Genomic DNA, 7,500 nt, shown 5'->3' with positions numbered 1-7,500 from the left:
AAGGCTGTACAAGGCTAGATGAAGGGTATATCTTGGCATCAGGCCACATGACAATGGTCTGCAGTGTGGCTCAGGGGTGTAGTGTCTGGATTGGCCCACACAGGTGGGTATTGTATTCACCATCCAGTCACCTGGGTAACTATATTGTTTGTGTAGCCATTGCTGTGCAGTGCTTGCCATGTATGTGTTCTTTAGTTCATGACGTGGACGGTGTCTGGGATGTGCATACATCCCACATGCATGTACAGTGACATGTGGAAATGTAGCTGGGGTGTCTGGCCTATATTGTGTACACAATTGTTATCATCAGATGTGCCAGTTCCAGGCCTCATGTGGAGGGAACTGGTAATGGACAGCAGGTTGACCCTGCACCTATATTGACAGCATGATACAGATATTCCCTGGTGCAAGTGGCATCTGTCCATACAGGGCATGTGTTTAAGGCATGGTATGTCCCTTGTGGGTCACATTTGACGGCACCACAGGTGTTGCAGGCATCCAGTGAGGAACATAGTGAAGGCGCACTGTCAGCATGTATGTGACTATTGTATTGATGGACAGGGTGCCATGCCCTTTGTAGTCCACTGCAATCACACCATGGTTACTATCTGTGGGCAATATGCAGAGTACTATCAACATAGTGGTTTTTGCCTAGGCAAGTGTGTTTGTGTACGAGACATAGGTTGAGAGTGTTCTCTGGGTAATACAAGGGTTGCTAACTTTGTTCGCCAGGCCTTGATGTCACTTGTGGGGTTAGGGATTGGCACCCCAGACTCTTGGCTATTTTACATCTGTTGTCCTTCTAAGGTGGACAGTGTGACATATAATGGGGCCACCATATAAGAAATTTGCAAAACCCGCTCCACAATTGAGTCCAGTTGTTACACACTCACTGCCACCTCCACACAGGATACGAATGACAAACACACACACACACACACACACACACACACACACACACACACACTTGCCATGTCTGGGAATAGAACCCCTACCTAATTACTATATCACACTACAGCATTACGCTGTTATAGGACCTGCCACGGAGATTACTGGTGTACTCCTTCTGAATATAATCCACCAAGGAAAGAAGCAACTAAACAACCAACAGCCTCGGGTAAGTGTTTCACCACATCCAGCGTTCAGCTAAAACAAGTTTATTATGACAACCACAAATGTTGTCCAAAAAGATTAAATTTGACCAAAAAAGGTTAAGCACTTTCACCCAAACCACCTTGGACTTCATCAGAACATTATGCAATACAATATAACAAGCTGATATACACTTTTTGGTGCTAAGAATTCAAACTTTAAACATTTAAAGAAACAGTATCCATTAATGGGTGTATAGGAGTTGAAACAATAAGTAAAGATAGCCAGTTTAATCAATTTTTAACAGTAAATTGTAACTTTGATTGTATGAAGCATAATCAAAATATCAAGTCTCCCAACCCGGACAATGAAGGGAGCTTAAAAAGTATGATTTATTCGCTGGCCAAATAATTAAGCATTAATAGACTGAAAGCTGATAATGCTTATTTACTTAAATGTATTGATATGAAAGTAGTCCCAATGGGATTGAGATTTTTTAAACAACCTATGGGAATTATATTAACTAATAATGGTATAAGTGAATTTAATGAATTTTTTAATGAATGTGGTTTTAATTTTATGTGACTGCTTATCAAATATAACGACGAGAAGCTGTGTACATTAGTACAGGAAATAGATCATCTTAATAAGCCAATGATTTACTATTTTCTGAATGGGAAAGATTATATATTAAAAATTTAGCTGAGAAATGGATAAATAGTATCCGGGATAGAAAATGTAAGAACATAGAGAGATGTTGACCAGTATAGGAAGGATACAGTTTATATATGGCTGAAAGAAAAAGAAAAAAAAATAGGTATGACAACAAGATGGATAATCCAATACCGGTAGTAAGAAATTCCCAGGATAGTTCACAAAAAGAAAAACATTTTTGGAGGTGCAGTGCAGTTCAGGGACAACCTTTTCAGAACAGGGCCCAGCAACAAGACTACCATCCAAACATAAGGACCCAAAAGAAGTACTGGGGGAAGAACCAACAGTGGTAGAACTGCAAGATTGTCATAAACAGGATAGACACATAGTAATTACAAAGTACACACTTAATATTTACAATTATTCTAATACCATTATACATCACACACATTTTGATTTACTGACAAAGGGTATGAAATATATACTAAATCCCAAGTTTGATCTAGTTGATTGTATAAGTGAGTTTAAAAAATATATTGGGAAAGTCAATTTAGCTGTTTGGTTTAAAGACAAACATCAGATTTATACTGTCAACAATCAAAATTCTATTGATATGTTAAAGAAAAAAGTACATATACCCCACCCAGTCATCCTATGGTAGATACATATGAGAAAATAGTAACAAAGGAAATATATCAAAAATACAATAAATGTAGAAAGATCACATGTATTAGTAATCTAACTAAGGAGAAAGGGAAGTTATTAAAAGATTTACAAAGGGACAGTAACATTAGGGGGATGAAGCCTGATAAAGGGGGAGGGGTGGTTATTTATGATAGTATTGAATATTCATATGTATGACATACTTTATTATTCTGATAATTATGAACCAGTATCTATTAATGAGAGTCTGCATTTAAAGTGGAACAGCCTTACAAGACTTTATGCAGATATATAGAGCGGAGTATATTTTTCTGCATTATTCTGTATTATAGAGCTCAATTGTTGCTTAGATATCTGTTGTCTTAGTGTTCTGCAAATATACAGAGATCAGTATATATTTTTTGGGTTTTATAATTTGCACTCTGATTCCTCACATCTCTGTTGAAACTTTTCCCCACCCCCTCCCTGTTCTGGTAGTAGTTTAAATTTGGTGGCTTTTGCAGTGCCCGCCCCACTGTAGATTTGATCTAGGACACTCCCCCAGTCCCATCTCTTTACAGCAATTCTACCTAATAAACCCTTTCTGCACTTGCTTTTAGTCCTTTTTAATTTAATTACATTTTTTCAAACTGTGTGTGGACTAATATTGCTACATACTCGTGTGCCAGCTTGCGCTGCATGTGATTTGTTTTTACTACTGTTTTTGCTACTTTTCTAAAAAAAAAAAAAAAAATTGTAAGCCTGTTTCCTACCTTTCCTGTAATTAGTGTTCCAGATACAGATTTGCTGTATCCAGGACTATTTGTAAGCTTCTGAGCCCCCAAGCCTTTCTGTGTTGGAGGGAAGACTTCTAGCTCATCAGTGGGAGTGGTAAGCACTATGTAACCTGTCTACCACATAAGGAGTGGTTCTGGCCCAGAATTTGTAGTTATTGTCCGTTTGGGTGGTCTTCCATCTCTCTCAACTTTCTGATTTGAAGGCCTGCATTTGCACTTGTTTCTGTCCTGTAACTCCTAGGCCCATCTCATTTGCTCACTCAAAAAAAAAAAAAAAAAAAATTCTGCTTTTACTGTATTTGTGTTTCTTCCTACTTTATTTTGCTTTTGTGTCATCTTAAAAGTACTCAATTGTATTTATTACTGCTAGGTGTAACTCATTCTAAGCCTTTTAGTTTAAGCACTTGGACTTCAGACCAGTTGTTTTACATTAGGAAGGTTTGTGGTCTGCACTGTGGTGGCAGGACAGGTAGCTTACATCCTTCTAAGTTGGGAACTGCTGATTTGAGGGCTCACTGTCTGTTATTCTAAGTGTATTAATTCTGGTTTAAGCACTTGGGCTTCACGCCAGTTGTTTTACATTAAGAAGGTTTGTGGTCTGCACTGTAGTGGCAGAACAGGTAGCTTACATCCTTCTAAGTTGGGAACTGCTGATTGAGGGCTCAGTGTCTTATTCTAAAAGTGTATTAATTCTGGTTTAAGCACTTGGGCTTCAGGCCAGTTATTTTACATTAAAAGGGTTCGTGGTCTGCACTCTTGTGGGAGGAGAGGCTGGACTCTGCCCTTCTGAGCTGGGAATTTCTGGTTAAAGGCTTATAGTGCCTGCATATTTGAACTGCTTCTTACAGAAATTGGTACACCTTGTTTGCTGTAGCATAGAATAGATCCAGGCCTGCTGAATCTAGATTTGTTTGTATAAGTTGAGCACTAATCCAGGCATTCTTTAAAGTATTCAGTTGTATTTATTACTGCTTGGTAGTAACTTGATTAAAGTGTAGCTATCATCCCAAGTCTTTTGGATTAAGCACTTGGGCTTCAAACCAGTTGTTTTACATTAGGAAGGTTTGTGGCCTGCACTGTGGTGGCAGGACAGATAGCTTACATCCTTCTAAGTTGTGAACTGCTGATTGAGGGCTCAGTGTCTGTTAGTCTAAAAGTGTATTAGTTCTGGTTTAAGCACTTGGGCTTCAGGCCAGTTATTTTACATTAAGAAGGTTCGTGGTCTGCACTCTTGTGGGAGGAGATGCTGGACTCTACCCTTCTGAGCTGGGAATTTCTGGTTAAAGGCTTATAGTGCCTGCATATTTAAACAGTTTCTTACTGAAATTGGTACACCTTGTTTGCTGTAGCATAGACTAGATCCAGGCCTGCTGAATCTAGCTTTATTTGTATGCTGCTTGTTTGTTTGCTTGTTATTTCCCTGAAATGCTAATTCCACCTAAAACGCGGCTTTTCAGCGCTTCCGTGGATCCCTAGTGATATCTGCATTGCTTACTGTACTTATTTCCTTGTTTCACTTGAAAGAAAGTTACTGTTTGTCGTTTTTGCATTTAAGTTACCTGAAACACATTGCATTTAAGTTACCTGGCACTTGCTCACTAAAGCAATTATATAAGTCAGCACTAAAATATTAAAAGCACTACACCCTCACAAACTCCCCTTGAGTACCTCATTCCCCATTGGCCCTTTTTTTTCAATTATAATGGAATTCCCAATACTATTCTAGCATGTCCGAAGGTCAGTTGTCAATCTCCTCTCTGGTCCAGCTGGTGAAACTCGGAATCTTGAGGCAATTTTACAACTGTCTCATGTGCACAGACAACCCTCTCCTCCTCCCAACAAACTCCAACACATGTGAGAGATGCAACCATATAGCCATACTGGCGGCTAAGCTCTCTCAACTCAGTACTGACGAAACCAGTCAGGAGGAGAAGGAAACCACACTCACTACAATTCCAATCTCACATACACCTACCACAACAGTAAACCAAACACATAAACACACACAAACATACTCGGAGGCTCTAAATAAAAATCTGCCTAAGCAGCAGAGACCTCCAAAGCAGACACCCAAGCAACCGCTACCCCAAAACAATACTCGTGCAACACATAGCTCACAAAGCCAGTGTGCCGAACAGTCACAGCCCTTAAGGCTAAACAACCCACCTGATACACTTTTGTAATAGGTGACTCTATCGTCAGGCACACTGACGTCCCACTCACCAGGCTGAACAAGGAGAAGGTGACAGTGAGCTACCTGTCGGGCGCTAGGACCCGCCACATAACACAAGCACTCAGGTCACTCCAAGGCAAGTACAAATATGACTCAATTGTCCATGCTGGTGTGAATGACCTGAGATGTACCTCCCTGGACTACATGAAAAGAGACATAGAGGAGCTCTCTGAGCATGTAGCCCAGGCCAGTATGACCCTGACCTTGAGTAGCATCTTACCCTCACCAAGAATGATGCCACAATATGAAGACAAGATGATCAATTTCAACAATTGGCTTAAGTATTATTGTCATTCAAAGGGGATCCAATGCCTGTCAGCCTGGGATGACATGCTCGACAAGCCACGATGCTTCGCTAGGGACGACTTGCACCTGTCACCCTTGGGCTTTCGGATATTGGCAAAGGCTCTTGCTACCCCATAGTGCCTTTTTTAGGCAAGGCTCAAAAGACAAACCCACCTCCATAGGTATCACAAGGGATAAGAAACCAAGAGTAATGCTACTCAATGCCAGAAGTCTAAACCTCAAGATGCACCTTTTCGAAACTCTCCTTAGCATGGAGAACATCAATATCTGTGCAGTAACAGAAACCTGGTTCAAGGCTCCCGAGAGCACCCCAGCACTACCAGGTTATACCTCATACCATGCTTTTCGGCCCCAAAACTTGGACCGTACTACAAAAGGAGGGGGAGTATCAATATTCGTCAAATATACCCACACCTCCAGGTTGGTGGCACAGCACGAAGCATCAGAGACTATCCATGTGCAACTAACAGTGGGTAAAACTGCCTTCCAGTTTATAGCCTGCTACAGACCACTCTCCCAAACCCAGGAACCCCACTCGGCCTTTCTGAGAACACTGGAAAATATGAAGGTCTCTCCAAACACCATTATATTGTGTGACTTCAACTACCCAAACAGACTGGGAGCATTACTCTAGCTCCAACACCCTAGCCCAAAGGGTCCTAGAATTTATAAACTCAAATGCTATGGAACAACTTGTTACCACTCCAACAAGAGCGAAAAACATACTGGACCTGATCATCACCAACATGGGGACTTTATGCTCCAGACCAGAAGTGTATCCCTCACTGGTAAGATCAGACCATAAACTAATCTCACTGGATATTCACATCCCGACTCCACCCCCTACCCTGAAAACCACAGTGAAAAACTTCTCTAAAGCAAATTTCACACTTCTCAAAACCAAGGTGGAATCCTTCAAAGCCCCCGGGCCTGTGAAAAATATGGCCCAGACTGCAGAATCCTTTATAAACGCATTCTATGAACACCTTCAGGAATGCAGGGATCATGCAATCCCAAATAAAACCAAGACCCAATCCTCCAAAGGCAGACGTCCTGTCTGGTGGACCCCAGCCATAAACAAACTATACAATAGAAGCTACTACATGATAGAGCAAAATCCCAAAAAGGGAAGGCATCTCTGATCAGTATTAGCAAAAAACTACGGGCACTCATAAAATCGTCTAAGGCCAGCTTCGAGAGAAAAATTGCACAGGACACTAAGGATAATCACAAGGCTTTCTTTAGTTATGTTAGGAACCTGGGTGGGAATTCCCAGATAGGCTCAGAATTAGTCCAAAATGTCAAAAAATACACCGAACCCACTGACATTGCCAACATCCTAGCTGACAGGTTCAGCGCAAACTTCTCCCCCCCCCTCCCCACCAAAAGGGCAAATATTTATCCCAGCAGAGTGCTGCCCCCATGACATCTCAGATGCTCAGGTAAGAGCTGCCCTCTCCAAAGCAAAAAGCACAGCATCAATGGGACCAGGCGGTGTCCCGGGCTGCGTCCTACATGAACTCCAAGAAGAGCTAAACCCAAACATAAAACTACTGTTAAACTACTGTTCAATCTCAGCCTTACTACAGGATATGTACCCAAAGAGTGGCGTACAGCAACAGTGGTCCCTCTCCACAAAGGTGGTGCTTCAACGGATCCTGGAAACTATCGCCCCATAAGCATTACATGCTTGGTCTGCAAAGCTATGGAAAGGATCATCATGGACCTCATAAATAAAGATATTGGGGACCTACAGACACTGGATCATACCCAGTT

General features: G+C 41.4%; 1 protein-coding gene across 1 annotated transcript in view; it reads left to right on the top strand.

The window, feature by feature from the left end:
- AGPS (alkylglycerone phosphate synthase) overlaps positions 1-7,500 on the top strand; it is a 1,624,661-nt gene that overhangs the window by 121,072 nt on the left and 1,496,089 nt on the right. The gene's annotated exons all lie outside the window — the stretch shown is intronic.

This window comes from Protopterus annectens, chromosome 6.part0 (genome assembly GCF_019279795.1).
Source record: "Protopterus annectens isolate FY-2018-M chromosome 6.part0, PAN1.0, whole genome shotgun sequence".
In the NCBI taxonomy this organism is placed as follows: Eukaryota; Metazoa; Chordata; order Ceratodontiformes; family Protopteridae; genus Protopterus; species Protopterus annectens.
This window is presented reverse-complemented; position numbering and strand designations above follow the sequence as displayed.